Genomic DNA, 22,394 nt, shown 5'->3' with positions numbered 1-22,394 from the left:
TTCTAACTCTGGTAAAAGTTCTATGCTAGCTGTTTGAACTTTTACCAGAGTTAGACTTTTGAGATGACAATTACATAAGTGTTAGCAGTTCACATAAATTCTAACAAATATAGCACAGTAGCATCAACCATTGTGTTCTTGGGATCAGCTAGGTAGTATGTTATTCCCATGGAACTATTTTAAGTATCTTAGTCCTAGCATCCCTTTTTGCTCAAACTTTATTGATGCTACTGCAATGTTTGCCTTATTTTAAGGGCTTTATTATAAAATATCTCCTTTGTTTTGTGATAGGTTGTCGTGCACCTATCAAAAATAAATTCCTAACAAATCCAACTAACAATGTAGTAGGGTAAGTAGGGTCGAATCCACAGGTAGATTGTATTCAATCTAACTTCTAAGGATTTGGAGAAACTAAACTATTTCACGAATTCGGATAAAAAAGTAGTCTAAATTAAAATAGTAATTAAACAATTAATAAAAAGACCTAGGGTTACGGTTCACCATGTTTATAGTTCTAAATCTATCAAATATCGATAACAATTCAATCAATCAATAATCTAGAGCAATTGCTAAGCCTACGATTGGGTCTTAACGCTGTCAATTCAACATATGTAGTTCAGTCGCTAACATAATCAGAATTGCTAATTGTAGGTATGCCTCTAAAAGTAAGATTTTTCGATTCAAATTCTTATTAACAATAATTAATCAAACAATTGATCAGGTTGCAAGATTAACAATAAAACACTATATATCAATTAGAGAAATCAATAATCAAATTATTAAAATTATCAATCAAGATTCATCATATAATGTAATACCCCGGATTTTAGGAAAATATTTTAGTAATTTCTTAAACTATTTAATTTGGAGCCAAAATGAATTTAAAATTTTGGCGCCAAATATAAGTATTTAATCATTTGAATAATTAATTATTTTTGGATTTCTAAATTAATAATATAGGATTAATTATCTTTATAGGTCGGTCAATATTTTATTCGATATGTATACTATTATATTAGCAATTTCAAGAGTTTTAAAGATAATACCTAATATGATTTACAACTATTTATAGTATTGATATTATCTAAAATATTAAAATATTTGTATAATAACTTGGTTTAATTATTAAAATAATTAATTTAATGATGATTTTGGTTTTATATTAAAAAAAAAAATTGTGAAACGTGAAGCTGGTAAAAACGAAGAATGATTTTATGACTTTACTTTGTTAATAATTACTACCTCCGTTTTTTTAGTTGACACATTTTGAGCACTATTCACACACTTCCCTTTGACCGTGTTTTGTGCTTTATACGTAATGGAAAATATAGTCATGTGGGGTCTTGTTAGATTCGTCACGATATATAATTTCAAAATATCAACTTTTTATAATTTTTTCTTTTCAATAATTAAAGATATTAACGATTGAATATGTGTATTGGCAAATGTGACTAAAGAAACGTGTCAACTAAAAAGAAAAGGAGGAAGTATATTCTAACTTAACCTCTAATTTTCTTCTTCATTATTTCATTTTGTTGTTGTTCCTATCTTCCATCTCCCAACCATATGTGTATCCATTTAATTTTTTTTCTCATCTTTTAACCCAACTACTAATCTAGAATTAATTTGATTCAAGTACCTTAACAACCTCAAAAACTTATCATATTTTCTAGTACTCATATATCACACCTTAAGCTCTATCTTTTCTACACTCTAAACAGTATAAGTAGACCCTTAATTCTCCCCACTTATTCACACTAAAAATCAGAAATTCTCTTCTCTACTCTCTATCTCATCACGCCCTCTTCTTCCTCTAAATATTTTCCTCAATCTAGCTTAAGAAAACACCGCAACCGCAACCAAGTGCTGCCACCATCCCTACCGCCAACTACCTGCCAACCGCCACCATACTGATGCCTGAAACCACCTACTGCTGCTGCCAGCAAGGTGCAACACGCACCTTTCCCTCCTTATGCCTTGCCGCAACATATACATACTACAACTCTTCTTATTTCCTTATCATATAATATTATTATTATTATTATTAATTTTTCTAATACCCATTTATGATACTAACAATACTATTATAATACTAAGATTGTTATTTTGATACTAAAATAACTTGTTGTTAAACAAAAAATTAAATAAATAAACAAGACTTGATTTTATAAAGGTTAATATTTAGGTAGTCCATGCATAAATAGAGTATTATTTATAGTTTTGTGTTAGTTTTGTTAACCTTATACTAATTAAGGTTATTTTAATTATGTAGGAGGAGTCCCTCGATCGTGGTCAAGTTTAGTGGACGTACCTTAATTGTTCTCGTGATTAAGGTACGTATAGGTGGCTAGGTCCTTGATACAAGTTCTGAATGCATGTTTAGGTGAACGGTTAATTCAATAATTGTTAAGTATTGCGATGAGTTAAAAATAAAATTTTACGACTTCAAGGTTTGATCTTTTAAAGTGTTAGTTAATTCAATACTGTTAGTTAATTCAATAAAGTTGTTTATAAATCATTTGATTACATGTTATTGAATTAAAAGAATTAATTTAAAATTTGCAGCTCATAATGGGCCTTGTGGCAAGTTTAAATTTAATAATATATTTCAAAAGCATGTTTGCATAATAAAAGTATTTACATGCCTTGCACTTATACGTACTTAGCGTTTTGCTAATTTGTTTTCCTCTTTGTTTTGGTTTGCCCTGTTTACCATTTTTGGTAAGCAATCTTGATTTCAGGTGTGTGGAGTTATTCGTGCACATACTAAAGTCGGGATTAGGATCACATAGTTAGGAGTTAATTTTATTTATGTGTGAACAAGTTTTCATTGGAGTATTTTGAAACAATTATTGTCATTATTCATTTTATTAATAAAAGTTAGTTATTTTCCGCTGCAATTTGACTAATTAAATAAGCCTTACATTTTCACGTGGCGATAACACACCCAAGTCTATCTCTACGGTATTTGTATACGTATAAATATAATATTTACGTAGAGGGAGATTTGGGGGGTGTTACATATAAACATGGATTCCCAAACCCTAGAAATAAACTACTCTGGCATGAAATAAAAATTTAAAACTAAATCTAAGGAATAAAACATAATTAAAAGTAAGAAATAGAAATAAAAATATCTAAATGAATTAAAATAATAAACCCAAGAATCATCCATGGAAGAATAATCCATGGAGATGCGATGGGAAACTAGGGTTAGATAGAAAACTAAAAAGAACGTAAAATAATAAAAGGCATAAAACGACATAAGGGAAAAATAAAATCCCTTGGAGTATTTGTAATATCCTGAAAGTTATCTAAAACTAATTAAAGAAAACCAAGACATAAATTACACAAGTTGCAATAATATTATTGGATGATAGAAGATGATGATATGACACACAAATAAGGTCGGTGGACTGATGACGTGAGAATTTAAGGCTGCTCGTGGCTTCTCACCACTCGACTAAACCCGCGGGCGCAAGGCTGGTGGTCGCGTCCTGGCAGTAAAAGCAGCAACCTTCGAGTGGCCGTAGGACAGACCCGCAGCAAGATCCCGCGGGTGGCTGACTGCATTACTTGGATTCAAACGCCTATAACTTATGTTCTAGGAAGCTTCTTAGGGAGTGTGACATATCATTGAAAATCATTTCAAGTCTAGTTTCCAACTTAACTTGAAATTCTTTAATCCAATCTGTAAAACTCAAATTATGATCAAAATAGTGAGCAAAGGTCAATTTTGACATATCGTTCATCATCATTTCCCTTCGTTTCTAACTCAAATTCATTTCCGAAAGATGCATAGCGACCCTTGTGGATGTTATATTCATTTTCTATGCACACAATAATCAAAATCAACATTTACAAATATTGGATCTTTAATTAATAAACTCAATGCATCAACTTCCATCCAAATATCATCCGAATCAACTCCAAACACTTCAAAAGCATCCAAATGACTATGAAATCACCTGAAACATTAAGAAAACACAAACGGAGCGTAATAGAGTACAAAACATACAATTTATGCATTTGCGACCAAAAATGTAATAAAAGACCCTAAAATGTAAAACTAGCATACACATGCCTATAAATTCTATATAAAAGTGATTCATCATTTTGTTAAAAAAAAAGGTTGTCCATAAGTATGTAAATAGTATTACATATTTTCTTTGACTAACATTTTGCCTAATTTCTATTATTTTTTTTTTATTAAGGTTTCCTTGGGAAGAGATGCATCATACAACAATGGTAAGCTAAATGAAATTAGGGAGTGTAAACACCTAAAAATGTCTCTCCAAAACCAAACCCGATGATTAACAACCTTTAACCACCATTTTTGGTCGAGCCGTGTATTTAATCTCAAGAGTGCTTAAATTCCATATTCAGTCAAACATAGCCTGCAAATCGGTCAACAAGTCTGTTCAAACATAGTCCAATCCATCATTTCAGCCCAATCCCTTTTAATTAATTTAATTTTATTTTTTTATTGAGCCCGATTAATAAATATGTAAACCCCAAACCTAATTAAATCTAGAATAGCTGAAATGGCGCACAATTATCCCACACTTAATGTAAAATAAAAGATTAAAATGAACCTAGACAAAATTCCAGAAAAACATAATTGCCGCGACACGGCATAATCTACCGCTAAATGGCAAAGTCTGTCGTGCCACGGCAAAATCTATCGCGTCATGGCAATTCTGCCGTGACACGACAAATTTCTAGAGTTTTGATTCGCGGCGCCTTCAATTTAAGGGTTTTGTACCTCACATATTTTCTTTATTTATAAATACGAGGCTGATTTCTCAGTTTTAAGGCACTTAATCATTCTCTCTTCTCTCTCACTTATGCTTTGGCCTAAACACTATCCTACCCTATTCTTCCACCATACATCCTTTAAGCACTCCCTGAAGTCCATACTTTACCTACAGCTCTACGCTTAAACCAAGGCGTGAAATGTAGAACTGTTTGAGGGTTTGGCCCTAAATCAACTCTAGTTTAATTTGAATTAATTTCTATATTATTATTTATTTTCCTTGAAGTTAATAACGTATTTATTGTTTTTATAGTTGCAAACAAATGCAATCAAAGTAAGGAATCATGTTCCTTTTGTTCTTATTATATTTCTAACGATTTTTTATTGTGTTTGTCATGCATTAATTGTTAGATCAATTTTTAAATTGCTTCCAATATTAATGTTGATTCTATTGTTATTATTGATCACCATATTGCATGTTTAATGGGAATATGTAATTGAATATCACGATTAATAAGATAATTTAGACGACTGGTTTAGGTTTCTTTTAATCTTGTTGTTAGTTGAAGTGATCACAAATTATTAAAATTATGTGTTGCATTAATATTCAACCAATTTAGCCTAATGTTAGTTTGGAGCAAATTGAATCTTTTATTGTATGCCTTTTGAGATCGCAAGAAATACTTTTCGCAATAAGAATCGAGTAGAGGCTAATACGGACGAATGTGACTCCATGACTCACTTCGTACCATCATCCCTGATCCTCCTTTCGTGGTTCTGAACCATATGGAGTTAGTAATCTCATGGATTATGAATGAGGTGTAACCTTCACGGGTCAATCGTCGTTGTTTCCTATCGTTGTCCCTTTGTCGCGGTTGCCTTAAATGATCCGTGAACGGTTTACAAGTTCCTTAAAAACTTGTTGGTGACTCCCTACTTTGCTTTGTCTCTAATCGTGTCCCTAATCATATGTCAATTCCCACTTCTTAATAGTGCCAAGTAAATTCACCACATGCTTAAGTAGGCGCGCTTCAAACGACGCCTATAGGGAGCAATGGTACAGGTTCTTTAGAAATAAATATTTATTGAAAGATTAATCTTAGTTTTATTTAGATTTTTTAGATGGAAATGTGTATGTACTCGACTATTAGAATTTATTTGAGATTCTTTTTTGGTGATTGTGAAGATAATTGGTTATTAAGACGATTTAGGATTGGTTCAAATTACAAAGGAAACAATGTCAAATTTTGATAGGTTTGATGTATGATTATAAGGACAACACATTGTAATTTGACAGGTTGATGATTGATTATTATCCCCAAATTGATTAGGTGGATTAGTTCAAATTATATAGGAAACTATGTCAATGTTTTTTGTAAAAATTACGGTTTCTTAATTATTAGTTTTGTGATGGCAAATTGTTATTCTATCTATGGTGGTTCACACGTGGTTTTATTATTCTTTTTGCAATTTAAAAAAAGTTATATTTATATATTTGCAATTGGCCTAGTAAAATGCCAGCTGCAAACAAGCATTATTCGCAGCAGACCTAAACTAGGCCAGTTGCGAATAACACGTAAATTTATATAAAAAATATTATTCTCAACTGGCCTAGTTAAATGCCAGCTGCAAATAATCATTATTAGCAACAGGCCTAAAACTAGGCCAGTTTTGAATATCACGTTTTTTACATTTACAAAATATTGTTCGCAACTGGCCAAGTTTAACGCTAGCTGCAAATAATATAACTAGTATTAGCAACGGGAAAAACCATGGCCACTTGTGAATAATTCGTTTTTATAACATAAAAAAGGGGTATTTGCAACGGGCCACTAACTATGGCAGTTGCGAATATTGATTATTAGTAGCGAACATGTGCCACTTGCAAATAATAATCTCGTTAGCCCTCCCCCCCACCCCCATTAGCATCCCCACGCACCAGTTGCTAATTGCATTTTTCCCACTAGTGGCTTAAAAATGTCTCTCTATAATTCGCTCGCTGGTTTTATAAAATAAAATATTTTGTACAAGATAAGCTTAACGTAGAACATTTTTTTTTGTTAGCTTTTATTAAGTAAATCACATTGATTTTTAGTTATTTGAGCTTGACATATCTTAACTAATTGGGAAAACTTCATCTATACTATATACTATAACATGAGTGGATTAATTGCATAACACAAGTGGAATAACTTCATCTTATTTTCATTGTTTAAATATCTAGGTATAGGTTAACATTTTTCAGCTTTATTAATTGTATACATAATTTTTTCAATTTTTTCACAATATACCCCTGAACTTTTTTAAATTTATTATATACCCCCGAGTTTTCACAAAAATACACCATATACCCTTGATAACTAATAATTGTTAACTTCTTCAGTAGTCATTAGGGTTAGTTATATCTCGAAACCACCCTAAATACATTCTCCTACCCTCAAAACCACACACATTCCTTTTTCCTACCCCAAAACCAACCCAAATTTCCTTTTCTCATCCTCAAAATCAATCATACGGATATATTTATGGAGATTTGGAGTGGTTTCAAGGGTTGGAGAAAGGAGATGAGTGGTTTTATGGATGGAGGGAAGAAATCTAAGGTGGTTTCGATGCATAATTAAACAAATTCCACTCATCTTGTTGTCATTATGGTAATATATATGGTGAGTTTTTGTAACAACTCAATGATATATGGTGAATTTAAAATTTTTTCAGAGGTCTATGATGAATAAACAAAAAACTCAGGGGTATATACATGTTGAAAAAACCGTAATTTTTTCATTATTAAATTATACTTACATTAATCATGAATCTTTTACTTTACACATATTTATCTTTTCTATATTTTTAATTGAATTGTTAAATCAAGTGAAAACTATTATAGAAGAAAATAATCATCTTGGTACTTCAATTGTTAATTTACTTCATTATTAACATCTAAGCCTATAAGCCACTCCTAATAGCTTGTTTATACACTACAATATTTTCTTTTGTTTTTGCTTCAGTCACTTTCTTAACTCCAAACAAAATGAACATCCTCAATAGTTATCTTCATTAGTTCATTTCACCTTGTTTGTAGAACGAGTGAACAATTATTTGCATCAAAATTTTGTACTAAATATTTACAAAGAATCAAATATCTTAGGGTTGTTTTGGATATACACAATTCAATTCAAATGAAAGATTTCAATGCAGAATATGAATTCTTAGAATTCAATTCCAGAATAATCGTTTGGGAAATAGTAGAATTTCAATTCTTGGATTTCAAATTCCATCCAAATCTATGAAGAAGAATAGATTTTCTACAGATTTGGAGAGTAATTAAACATTGAAAAAGTGAAACTATTTAATTAACCAGTGTATAATTTTTAATTGAAGGATTAAACAAAATTAAAAAAAGAAAAATTAACAAATAAAATTAACTAATTTGTACTGGCTATCAATTTAAAGTTTGAACGTTTAATTATCGTCAATTTCTTCCAAAATAAAAAAAAAATCAATTTTACTCAATTTTATTAATAGTGTTCTCTTTTTTAAAATACTTTGATTGTTAATGTGAATCCAAAATCAAAGATTCTATATAAGATTATAAACCCTAATTTTTTTTTCCCTAAATTGGTTATTAGAATGAAAATCACGAACTTACCTTCCAAATTAATGAAGTAGCTTAATTTAGGTGAAACTAAAGCTTAACAAAACTTGAATCGTGCTTCAATCAAGCTAAACAATCTTGTAAACAACATGATTTGTATCAAAATTGTTCAAATAATGATGTATTTTGGGGGTCAACAACAGCGACGGCTCTGCTACGTACAATGGTTGTGACTGAGAAGGTAGCTTAGATGGCATTGCAATGGCGTCTGGTGATTGGACGGAGAATCGTGGTAGCAAGAGGTGATAGTTGAGGGTAGTGGTGGTGAGAGAAACATGGATTTGAAATTACGTCGATTGTATTGGAATTTCAAATTCTTAAAGCTGCAGTTATGTTTGTAAGGGCTTGGATTTGGACTAAATACAAATCCAAATTCCTCAGTTATCCAAACAACTTATTTGACCCATTTCAGGATTTCAAATGAAATCCTTAAATCCAACCAGGCCATAAGGTAATTCATCAATTTTTAAATTTAACATACTACTAAACCCAAATGATTCAATATCCCTTTTTTTTTGCTATCATCCAATACATTATATTATATTAAGGGGTTGGAGATTAACTAGAAAATGGTTGATTTATCTTTTTCAGACTGAACAATTTACCTCTCTACTCTTTCTTCTTCTCGGTAACAATAAATATGTAGCATATTCTACCACTTATTATGAGCATAAATAGAATATCACAATAAAAAGGAACCTGATTGTAAGGAATATTTCAAGCATCTCAAACTTGAGCTCCACTGTGATCATGCACTTAAGCATGGTGGCGTCCAAAGGGAAGGAAGCTAGAGCAAAAGAGTCACCATCAAGTTTTAGTAACTTATAAACCGTTCACAGGGTAAAGGTTACACCCCTTCACAATCCGAGAGATCGCTAACTCCATAGTGGTCCTGAACCGTGACTAGATATTTGGGGATGAAGGTACAAATCCAACCTAAAAGAGATTGAACCTGCCCCAAATAGTCCTCTATTTTATTCTTCTCAAATTCATGTGCGCTTTCTGATTAACATACAATCAATATATCAATCCTAACCTTGTTTAATCTATGTTGGTTAATTATTAATGCACAAATAAATCTATTATTAGGGATCACTTGAATTAAAATCATATTAGCCTAAATAAAATTATTAATTATCTTTTTATTAAACATTATTTCAAGTACAAATTCCCTTTAAACCTTCAAGAGAGGGTGTGATTGATATTCATGTTTTATATGTTATTTTATCCCCCGTCCTACGGTCATTTATATGCTTATTTGAGCTCTTCAGAGCTATTTTTAGCGCTAATATGCGGTTTTTAGTGTTTTGTAGAGTTGCATTTGTTTTGTAGGAATTTCCTGAATTTCTCGGTTATTCCTATGGTTTCCCGGCCGTTACAGGATATTGGAGCTTGTAGCACATTATGACCGTTGATCGTAGCCCAAGACCGATCGTATCGGTGATTAAGGGCTTGGTTCGTGAAATTGGTCCGAGCAATGGACCAAGAAGAGGTGTTGGGTCTTGTCATTTGAAGCCCAAAAGATTTAGAAGAGAAGCTCAAGGACAACCAAGGAAAAAGCCGGGCCCGATCGGGCGGCCATTGGCTCGATCGGGCGGCTACCCAGAAAGCAGCGTTAGAGGAAAAAGGCGGGCCCGATCAGGCGGCCTTTCGCCCGATCGGGCGCGAGTAAATTCAGGCGGTTTAGGAGTTTGTTTTGGCTAATCTTCGAGCTTAGTTTTAATACTCTTTTTGTAATCTTTCTTAGTTACGCTTTCATTATTCTCTTTTCTCATACTCAAACTTTTAGAGAGTAGTTGGTGATTATTGTTAAATTCAAGTTCTTCCCTTTTTAGTGCAATTCCATATTTTCTTTCTCTCGGTATTCCCTCTTCTATCCTTTATTGTTTATTTTCTTGTTTTAATCTTAATCATGTCTTTTCACATGCTTTGATTTGTTTAGAATTAATTATGTGTAAGTAGTTTAATTCTAAGGTTCTTGGGGGATCCATAATTAATATGAAGGGATAAATTGTTATTATTGATTATTGATATTGCATGATAATTTCTTATTGAATTGTTTTAATTCTTTACAATTGGATTATGAATCGAGCAGATGTGATTTGATTGTAAAAGTATAGCAATATTGAATTGATGAATCGAGCAGATGTTAATTTGATATTAAAGGCTACTTTCAATAGGAACTTAGATCTAGTAAATTGCGAGAGCCTGTTAGATCTATGTTGATTAATAAATTGCGAGAGCTTGTTAATCATGTTATATGTGCAATGTTGATTATCGATTGTTTTGTTTTATCCCGGAATATTAATTATTGGTGAACCTGTGACCCTAGGCTTTTTATTATTTATTTCTCCCTACTTATTCTCCTTAGTTTAATTCCCCTCACAACTATATTTTGGTTACATGATAATTTAGATTATAATAATTAATTAGGAATAGAAAAACTTGTTTTCCTGTGGATTCAACCCTACTTCCATATCTACATTAGTTAGAGGATTTAGAAATTACTTTTGATTAGGTGATACGACTTTAGCTTATCAAAATTTGGCGCCATTGCCGGGGAAACAGTTTTATTTTTATTTCTGATTTTTTTTGTAGTCTAAATTATTTTCTCCCATCTCAGAGAACGCAAGCTCTTTGAGACAATTATCTCATATTTGTTTGTTCAGTTCTGTGTTTATGCCCAGGAGTTCTAGATCAGGTTACATTCCATTCGATCTTGAAACCAAACGATCTTTTCATAGACAAAAGAACCTTTACAGACAGATATGAGACACTTCTGAAGCTAATCCACCTTTGGAACCCCCATCTGATTCTAGTGATTCGGAAGTTTCTTCAGAACTTGAATCAGAAATGAAAGCACCACCACCTCCTCCAGCTTGCAAGCTCAGCGATTATTCGTAGCCGTCCCTGAGAGATTTTCCACATCTTACTCCTACTCCAGCTCTTGATGGGGTGCAATTCGAGATCAAGCCCCAATTTATCACGATGATTGAGAGGAAGCAATTTAGTGGAGCTAAGGGTGAAGACCCTAATCTTCATATTGCAGATTTCTGTCAGTATTGCAACACCATTAGGCAAGGTGGGGTTACACAAGACCAAATCAGGGAGATTCTTTTTCCCTTTTCTTTATGTGGAAAAGCTAAATTGTGGTTTAATGGTTTGAATAGAACTGCACTTGGTATTACTGAATGGGAGACACTTTCTTTGAATTTTTATAACAAATATTACCCTGCAGAGAGAACAGCTTTGTTGAGAAGTGCAATTCAAAATTTCGCCCAAGAGCCAGATGAAACTTTATATGAGGCTTGGGAAAGATTCAAGGATCTGTAGAGGGAGTGTCCTCACCATAATTTAGCATAGTGGCAGTTGATTCAAGCCTTTTACAATGGGCTTGGGAATTCATCTAGAGCAATTCTGGATTCTACAACCAGTGGGAGGTTCATGAATCTTAATGTTGATAATGCAGGTGAGGTTATCGAAGATATGGCATTCCACAATTCCCAATATGGGAATCCTAGAGGTTTCTCTAACAAGGGGAAACACAACGTTGATTCCATATCCTTTTTGCAGGCTCATTTATCATCTATTTGCCAAAAACTAGATAATCTTACTGCTGTTCCTAATTCTGTAGCGAATGTTTCTACTGTCAATAATACTAATGACGCTTTTTGTGAAAATGTTGGAATTGTAAGACATTGGGAGCAAGATTGTAACATTTTCACAACAACCACAACAGCAACCACCACCACAGCAGAAACCATCCATATCTTTCTTACCGGAGCACCAATGTACAAAATCCTCCACCTCCACAACAACCACAACAGCAACCACCACCACAGCAGAAATATTACCATCCCAATTCTGGCCAGAAAACCCAATCATAAACTCCCCCACCTACTGACCCTACCTTATTAGAAATTAGAGGGATGTTAACAAACATGCAAATGCACATGGAGAGTTGAGATGCTCAAATTGATTCAATTATAGCCCATAATAAAATTGTTGATAATCAGATTGCACAACTTTCCTCTACTCTACAAAATCGCCAGCAGGGAGTCTTACCATCACAGTCAGTGCAACCTACGGATCATGCTAATGCAATTACTCTGAGGAGCGGTTCACACTATGATGGACCTTCTATGCCCAAAGATGATGAACCTATTATAACACCAATTGCTAATAATGATCCCCTTGTACCAAATTCTAATATTACTAACCTTACAGGGCTTCAGGAAAAAAACTAACTTTTCTAATATTTCTTCGCTGGGTAAACCTCAGGAGAAGGGTGGAGATGTGCAAGACCCAACTATTCAACTACCATTCCCTAATAGACATCTGAAGAATAAGTTGGATAAGAAATTTGGTAAGTTTCTAGAGGTCGTTAAGAATCTGCAGGTAACAGTTCCTTTCAATGATTTAATCACTCAGGTTCCTGCATATGCTAAATTCATGAAAGACATTTTGACTAGGAAGAGAGCCTTTAACGAGGTTGAGACTATAGCTTTCACTGAAGAATGTAGTGCTTTACTACAAAATAAATCTCCACCAAAATTAAAGGATCCCGGTAGTTTTTCTATACCTTGTCATATAGGAAATGTTTTAATTGATAAAGCTTTATGTGATTTAGGTGCCAGTGTCAGTGTAATGCCATCGTCTGTGTGTTCAAAGCTTAATATGGGTGATTTAAAGGTTATAACTCTACAAATGGTAGATCGTTCTATTAAATACCCCTTACGTATTTTAGAGGATGTTCCTGTTAGAGTTGGTAAATTTTTTATCCCTGTTGATTTTGTTGTTTTAGACATGACAGAGGATACGCAAATTCCTATTATTTTAGGAAGACCCTTTCTTCATATTGCAGGTGCCATTATAGATGTGAAAAATGGGAAATTAACTTTCTCTGTTGGGGATGACAACATTACATTTTAATCTAGGGAGAGTTATGAAAGGACCTATGCTAGAAGAGAAGTGTTATAGTATTGATGTCAATGATTTTATTTGCCATGACAGCTTACCTCAGGTTCTCTCACGAGATCCTTTAGAGGAAGTATTATGTTGTGAACTTGATACAGGTGACGCTGATATATGGAGTAAAGAGGTGGATGAAATTGAGCATGCTCTATCAAACGAGCAACTTAGTCCTGATGAGAATGGTAAGGTGGAAAATTTAATTCAGGAATCATACTCTGCGGAGGTAAAAAAACCTGAACTTAAACCTCTTCCTTCCCATTTAAAATATGTATTTTTGGATGAGCAGGAACTGCACCCTGTGATCATTAGTACTACACTCGATGAACCACAAACTTCCTAACTTCTAGAGGTTCTTCGAACCCACAAGAAGGCAATTGGGTACATTATTGATGAACTAAAGGGTATTAGCCCTGATTTTTGCATGCACAGAATACACCTAGAGGATGATCACAGACCGGTTATTCAACCACAAAGAATGTTAAATCCTAACACGCAAGAGGTTGTTAAAAAGGAAGTCATGAAACTACTTGATGCATGTATTATCTATCCTATCTCTGATTCAAAGTGGGTAAGCCCTGTGCAGGTAGTTCCAAAGAAGGGTGGGATGACAGTAGTAAAAAATGATAAGAATGAATTAATTCCCACTAGAACTGTAACAGGATGGCGGATGTGCATTGACTATCGTAGATTAAAGACCGCCACTAAAAAAGATCATTTCCCCCTCCCATTTATTGATCAAATGTTGGAAAGATTGGTTAACCATAAATTTTTCTGTTATTTGGATGGATACTCGGGATTCTTTCAAATCCCAATTCACCCTGATGATCAAGAGAAAACAACATTTACATATCCTTATAGTACTTTTTGCTTATCGTAGGATGCCCTTTAGATTATGTAATGCACCTACCACTTTTCAGCGTTGTATGATGAGCATCATTTCTGAGTTTATAGAGTCTATTATGGAAGTTTTTATGGATGACTTTGGTGTCTTTGGTTCTTCATTTGATAATTGTTTATCTAACCTCGCTAAAGTTTTGAAAAGATGTGAAGAATGCAATTTGGCCTTAAACTAGGAGAAGTGTCACTTTATGGTGACACAAGGTGTAGTATTGGGTCACATTGTTTCTGACCAAGGTATACAGGTAGATAAAGCAAAGGTAAAATTGATATAGCAATTACCCCCACCAGTTAATGTTAAAGGGGTAAGGAGTTTCCTTGGTCACGCGGGGTTTTATCGCCGTTTTATCAAGGATTTTTCTAAGATTGCAAAACCACTAACCCAACTTCTACTTAAAGATACTCCTTTTGATTTTACTGATGAGTGTTTTGGGTCTTTCAACAGGATTAAGAAAGCCTTGATTTCGGCTCCCATCATATGTGCTCCCGATTTGAATCTTCCATTCGAGATCATGTGTGACGCTAGTGACTGTGCTTTAGGCGCCGTGCTTAGCCAAAGGAAGAATAAAGTTTTGCATGCTATTTACTATGCTAGTAAGACTTTAGATGAAACTCAAGTCAACTATGCTACTACAAAGAAGGAGTTTCTTGCTGTGATTTTTGCCTTGGAGAAATTTAGATCATACTTGGTTGGTTCTAAAATTATTATTTTTACTGATCATGCAGCATTAAAATATCTTATTGCCAAGTCAGAGACCAAAGCTAGAATCCTTCGTTGGGTGCTCACACTCCAAGACTTTGATATTGAAATCAGAGATAAGAAGGGAGTGGAGAATGTAGTTGCGAATCACTTGTCTAGGATCAGGTATGATGGAGGTAAGGATTCTACACCTATTTATGATTCTCTTTCTGACGATAATCTACTTGCAGTTCTCTCACATGGACCTTGGTATGCCGATTATGCCAATTATTTGGTAGGCGGTATACTACCTCTGGATATGTCCTATCAACAAAAAGAAAGTGTTTCTCCATGATAAATATTATTTTAGGGATGATCCTTTTTGGTTTCGTGAGTGTGCAGATGGACTATTTCGCAGGTGTATCCCCGAATGGGAAGTGAATAGCATCCTACAACGTTGCCATAACTCTCCATATGGTGGGCATCATAGCCCTTCTAGAACCGTTGCCGAGCTTAATGAGTCAGGCTTCTTTTGGCCTACCGTAGGGAATATTTCAAGCATCCCACACATGATCCCCACTGTGATCATACACTTAAGTATGGTGGCGTCCAATGGGAAGGAAGCTAGAGCAAAAGAGTAGCCAACAAGTTTTAGGAACTTGTAAACCGTTCACCCCCTTCACGATCCATGAGATCTCTAACTCCATAGTGGTCTGGAACCATGACTTGATATTCGGGGATGAAGGTACAAATCCAACCTAAAAAAGATTGAACTTGCCCTAAAAATAGGCCTTTACTTTATTCTTCTCATTTTCATGTGTGCTTTCTAACTAACATACAATCAATATATTAATCCTAAACTTGTTTTGTTTAATCTATGTTGGTTGAATATTACTGCACAAACAAAACTATTATTGGCGATCACTTGAATTAAAATCACATTAGCCTATATAAGATTATTAATTATCTTATTAAGCGTGATTACGAGTACAAATTCCCTTTTATCCTGCAAGAGAGGGCGTGATCAAGCAATAACAATAATATATCAAACAACATAATAATGACAATCATCATAATCATAATAATCTCAATCTCATCAAAGCATAATAATAGCAAGATCCTAGGCTTGTTACTAACAAGATTAATAACAAATCCTAGCATGTCACTAAACAATAAAAATCAAGTCTTTAGCCCTAACATGATACTAACATGATAGAAGAAAATAGGAAGCAAAAACATGATACCAGAAAGCAATAAAGACATCCTAACATGATACTAGGAATCATAAAGACATCCTAACATGATACTAGGAATTAAAATAATCTAAGCATGTTTTTTAAAGAAATAGAGCAATTGAATAACTTACTTTGTTGCCTCGTATCTCTTTCTCATAACAAAATACACACGTTAGTAACTTCAAGGAAAATATTAAATCAAACAATCAATTTAAAATAATTGAAATAGGGATTTGGGACCAAACCCTTAGAAATTATCAACCTTTCACGTCTAGGGCGAAGGCAACTTCGATCTTGGCTAGGTGTATCTAGAACTCATGAACGCGGTATTGTGTTTCAAAAAGGCTAGGCTTAGAAAAACTAGAGAGAAGGAAGGAATAAGCTTCTAGCTTAAGAGAGAGAAGATAAAAGAATTAGATGATTGTTAATGATTTAAAAACGGAGAGAATGATCAGAAAAAGACCAAATCCTATTAGGAGTAAAACTACCTCTGTCGCAGAACGACAAGGTCCAGCGCGACGAGATAGCCCTGTCGCTGTGCGACAGGCTTGTCGTTGAGCGCTGACTTTGTTATTTCGCGCTGATTCACGCGTTTTCTAAAAACCTGTATGGAATCCTTAATCTAATTAAATTCGAGTGATGACGTCCGTACTTATCTTTAAAAATTAGATTTAATCTCTTTTAAAACACTTGTTTTAATCCAAATAGATTTCTTTATTTTTCATAAAAGATATAATTATTATTCTTAACTTAATTAGAACTCAAAACAATCTCCTAGATTATTATAGAACATTAAAATCAATCCTAATAATTTTTAGGAATATTAATTAATGGGCTCTCCACTAGATCATTGGGCCACAAAACCAATTCAGGCCCAATTTAGTATTTTGGCCATAACTTCCTCATTATTCATCGGAATTGGGCTTATAATATATCGTTGGAAATCTCTTTTCGAGCCCCCAACTACACTATTATTGGACCCTTATCATGGACCAAACTAAGCTGGAATGGACAATTTCAATAAATAGAGTTCATTTTCGAAAAAAGAAAGAAGAATATTTTATCAAAACCACCGCATCACAAAACTTTCCACACTTTCACTTCGTTCGATAATCAAATCACGTGAAAGGTACTCATCACTGGGTTTGGTTTTTGGGGAGACACAATTAGGTGTCTACACCTACTATGTCCAAGGATGCGCGGTTATTTATCATGTCTTGTGATTCTTGCCAGAGGAATGGCAATATTTCGAGGAGGCACGAGATGCCCTAAACTAGGATCCTTGAAGTTGAAAAATTTGATGTTTGGGGTATTGACTATATGGGACCGTTTCCATCTTCCAATGGGAATTGTTACATACTCGTGGCCGTAGATTATGTGTCTAAATGGGTCGAGGTCGTTGCTTCACCAACAAATGATGCTAAGGTGGTCATGAAGCTCTTCAAGAAGACCATATATGCAAGGTTTGGTGTCCCACGAGCTATCATTAGTGATGGAGGTACTCACTTCCATGAAAGACAATTCGATAACCTTCTAAAGAAGTATGGAGTATATCATAGAACCGGACTCAGTTATCAACCCTTAAACTAGTGGTCTAGAAAAAGTGGTGGCTAAGTCAAGGAAGGATTGGAGTATGAAGCTAGATGACACACTTTAGGCGTATCGAACCACATTCAAGACACCAATTGGTACCTCACCTTATAGACTAGTGTACGGTAAAGCATGTCATGTTCCCGTGGAGTTGGAGTACAAAGCTTTTTGGGCAATTAAGGAGCTTAACATGGATTCAAAGGTCGCGGGAGAGAAAAGATTTCTTCAACTCAATGAGTTGGATGAGTTTAGATTGTCGGTGTCTAATAGTGCACGAATTTACAAGGAGAAGACCAAGAAGTGGCACGACAAGAAGATCCTACCAAGAGAGTTTGCACCCGGTGATAAGGTTCTACTCTTTAATTCTAGATTAAAGCTTTTCCGAGGAAAACTAAAGTCTAGGTGGTCGGGTCCCTTTACCGTCACTAAGGTGAACAAATTTGGTTCAGTTGAGCTAGTGAATGAAAAGGGTGAAGAGTTCAAAGTAAATGGTCAACGATTGAAGGTGTATCATGATGGAGCTACTGTTAGATTGGTGGAGGAAACCCACCTAACTCCACTCTCATCATAGAGCTAAGTATAATGGTCGTGCGGGACCTTTTAAACCAGCGCTTTGCGGGAGGCAACCCATATTTCTTGCTTTCGAGGCTAATTTTTCTTTACTTTATTTTCTTTTTTTGAGAGAGGTGAGGAGAGTGCATTTTTACCTTTTCAAAGTGATTTTGTGTAGGTTTTGAGCCAACAAGTTAGAAAGCCTTAAAGAGAAAAAGTGGAAAAATTGCATGTTCCGAGCTGGGCAGACCCGATCTAACTGACCTCGCCCGATCGAGCGCGCAACTGCAGCAAAAATCGAGCTTTAAATCGTCCGATCGGGCAGCCACGCCCGACCGGGCGTGCAAGTGTGTGAATTTTAGGCTGTAAAATCGCCCGATCAAGCGAGGCTCGCTTGATCGAGCGCGCAAGCAGAAGAAGAAATTGAAGAAAAATTCACCCGATCGGGCACAAAAATGGAGAAATCAAGTGATAGAAAAAGATATACAGGGCAAAGTTCGCGCGATCAGTAAGAAGATCGAGAGAAAATCAAAGTCATCTAGCGCCCAATCGGGCAGAGCTAGCTCGATCGGGCGTGCAATTGGAGTCAAGAACTCTGCAATTTTACCCGATCGGGCGAACAGGTGCCCGATCGGGCGCGCCTCTTTTAATCCGGGGCTTCTTAATCTCTCCTTCCTATTTTCTTTTCATTTTCTTCTTTCACTCATCTCTTTCATTTACACTTTCTCTCTCTAACCTTCATTTTCAAACTTTCAACTCACCTTTCCAATTAAGATCTTCTCCAATTCTCTCATCAAAACTCTAAAATTTTCACATATTCTTGATCCTTTCACCTTCCTCTACACTCTCCATCTAATTTTTACTTGTTTTTCTCACACTTTTAAGAAACCCTAGAGAGAGATTTTCTCAAGTTTGTCAAGAAATAACATCAAATGGCTTCCAAAAGGTCAAGAAATCAAAGAGGTGACAATCTAGGCAACAATCAACACCAATGGTCGACCCGGAACTCCAAATTCCGGGGTGGAGTGAGGTGGTGGTCACTAGCCAAGAGCAACGAACTAGAATGCTCAACCTCATCTCGAGGTAGGTAATCGCTACTCGTTTTGTTCACCATCCCACTTTGACTAGATTAGGACATGACAAACAAGTATAAAAGTTGTTTAAGGGAATCGGCATGAATAGTTTGTTTAACTTGCATTGTGATACATATGACTATTTAACGGTGGAATTCATTTCTACTTTTAATTTGATTAAGTCAAGTTCAACTGTTTATCATGTTCAATTTCGATTGCTTAACAATGATGTGAGACTATCTTTAAAGGATTTTGGTAAAATTTTTGATTTGAAATTCGATAAACCCATGGAACCACCTCGAGACTATTATGCTGAAGTCTACCTAGCTCTCACGGGGGAGGTTTTAGAAAGCCTCCAACATGCAAAGGGAACCATCATCCACCATCTCGTGCCAAAATTTTGGCAAAGATTTGTTGGCCTCACCATCATTGGAAGGCATGAGCCGGCTAATGTTAGGAGGGATGAGTTGGAATTGTAAGCTTCCTATTTAATCTCTAGTTATGGAAATTGAACATTCCCCTTAGGATGGCCCAACATTTCCAACGTAGTGCTAAGGCGGCCAAGGCTTCTAGGGCTAGGACTCTTATCTATTTTGGTGGGTTAGTTACCCACATTGCGAAAAAATTGATGGGTTTTACACCCAATGACCATAGGAAAGTAGACAACCCTACCCTAATGGACCTCACCTACTTAGGAGGACTCAATTGAATCCAACCTACCCATAGTGTGACTCAACCTAATGAGATGTGGTGGATAATTCATAGGGAGTCGGGTAGGAGAGACCAAGCCTTTACATTGCCTAACCCAAACTTGACCAAGTTCGATAACGGTAAAACCACCTACACCTTTGAGCTAGTTAATTTAGGAGAGGCACAAGAGGCTCACCATTCTCCACCTCAACCATAACCCCAATTCCAACCACCACCCCAACCCTACGTGCATGACATCCCTACCTCTTCTGTTGACCACAACATCGATCCTAATGCACCTTATGACTTCTCAGATTTTCGGAGCCAACTTAATAGGATTGAGATGGGCCAAGGAAGGATAGAGGGTTTGGTTCAAAACCTTGACTCTAGGGTGGGTTCTCTAGTTAGACGGGTTGGGTATGTGGAACGAAACCTAGGGAGGGGCTTATACCCCATGTATGATGACCATGCACGCCGAGGGGTTGTTCCCCCTGAGGCTCTAGTTCCCGATTGGTTTCAATATCCTCATGGAGGATATTCGACCTGGTGCTTTTGGTAGTTATTTGGACTATTCTTCCGTCTATGGTTATAGAGCCGATGTTCCTTTTGGTGGGCTTGGGGGAATGTGGATCCTAACTATTTTACAGGTGGTTCGGGTTATGGAGGTGCCGCCTCTAGTTATGGAGGTGGTAGTGGTATGCTAGGATGGATGAAGATGATGATGAGGAGTAGCTTTTCGTAGCTATACTCCCAAGACAATGAGGGCATTGCATGATTTGGCTTGGGGGGAGATGATCTTGTATATATGGTATTTCTCTCTCTCTTTTCTCTTTTTATATGCTTTCTAGGTTAGATTTATTGCCTTAAAAAAATGCAAAAATGCGTTCCAATGAAAAAATGAATCATACTTCCCTATGCCCCTTGAAAAAATTACTTTGACTCTTGGTTATTGATAATGAACATCGTGGATTAGTTGGTCATGATTTGATGATTGATTGCCTTGGAGCTTTAGCATGCGTCAATTTTGTCCAATTGCTTGTGAATATAGTGCTTGACTAGTTGGTTTGGTTAGGAATGTGTATTAGTTCCTGGTATGTCAATGAATCTAAGTATTGGTTTACGACTATGAGTAATGTTTATATGATTCACTATTATGTACAATGTGGAGGACGAAGGAATTCTTTCTTTTAGGTGGTCTTCAGATGTTAGATACATTTGTTCCCTTCTTGTTACCCATGCTGTTGCTTGTGCCCTTTTATTTTAGCCACATTATAAGCCTATTTAAGCCCCATTGGTTACTAGTCTCAAGCTTGGCTTGGGGGGGCTAATAGTTATTGAGGTGAGGGAGTTGTAGTGTGCACTTAGTTGCACAATGTGGGAGAAGAAGAAGAGTAATTTGAAGAAGAAGAGTAATATGAAGGGATAAATTGTTATTATTGATTATTGATATTGCATGATAATTTCTTATTGAATTGTTTTAATTCCTTACAATTGGATTATGAATCGAGTAGATGTGATTTGATTGTAAAAATATAGCAATATTGAATTGATGAATCGAACAGATGTTAATTTGATATTAAAGACTATTTTCAATAGGAACTTAGATCTAGTAAATTGCGAGAGCCTATTAGATCTATGTTGATTAATAAGTTGCGAGAGCCTGTTAATCATGTTATATGTGCAATGTTGCTTATCGCTTGTTTTGTTTTATCTCGGAATATTAATTATTGGTGAACCTGTGACCCTAGGCTTTTTATTATTGATTTCTCCCTACTTATTCTCCTTAGTTTAATTCCACTCACAACAATATTTTGGTTACATGATAATTTAGATTATAATAATTAATTAGGAATAGAAAAACTTGTTTCCCTGTGGATTCGACCCTACTTCCCAATCTACATTAATTAGAGAACTTAGGAATTACTTTTGATTAGGTGATACGACTTTAGCTTATCAGTGATCAAGCAATAACGATAATATATCAAGTAACATAGTATAATAGATACAACAAATCATCATCATAACAATAATCTAATCAAAACATAATGTTAGAAAGATCCTAGGCATGACACTAACATGATTAATACCAAACCCTAGCATGTCACTAAGCATTAAAGATTAAAGCTTTAGCCCTAACATGATACTAACATGATATAAGAAAATAGAAAGCAACCTAAACATGATAGTAAAAAGTAATAAAAGTATCCTAACATGATACTAGGAATTCATAAAATAATCTAAGTATGACTTCTATATCAAAAGAATAATTAAGTAATTGAATTACTCACTTTGTTGT

The 22,394-nt window shown here is 35.0% G+C and overlaps 1 non-coding gene across 1 annotated transcript; it reads right to left on the bottom strand.

Annotated features, from left to right (window-relative positions):
- Positions 1-11,657: 11,657 nt before the first annotated feature.
- LOC145590386 (small nucleolar RNA R71) lies at positions 11,658-11,764 on the bottom strand. Its single transcript, XR_014101993.1, has one exon. It is a non-coding gene; the product is annotated as a small nucleolar RNA R71 (small nucleolar RNA).
- Positions 11,765-22,394: the final 10,630 nt, after the last annotated feature.

This window comes from Chenopodium album, chromosome 17 (genome assembly GCF_948465745.1).
Source record: "Chenopodium album chromosome 17, dcCheAlbu1.1, whole genome shotgun sequence".
In the NCBI taxonomy this organism is placed as follows: domain Eukaryota; kingdom Viridiplantae; phylum Streptophyta; class Magnoliopsida; order Caryophyllales; family Amaranthaceae; genus Chenopodium; species Chenopodium album.
The sequence above is the reverse complement of the archived record's forward strand: the minus strand, read 5'-3'. Positions and strand labels throughout refer to the sequence as shown.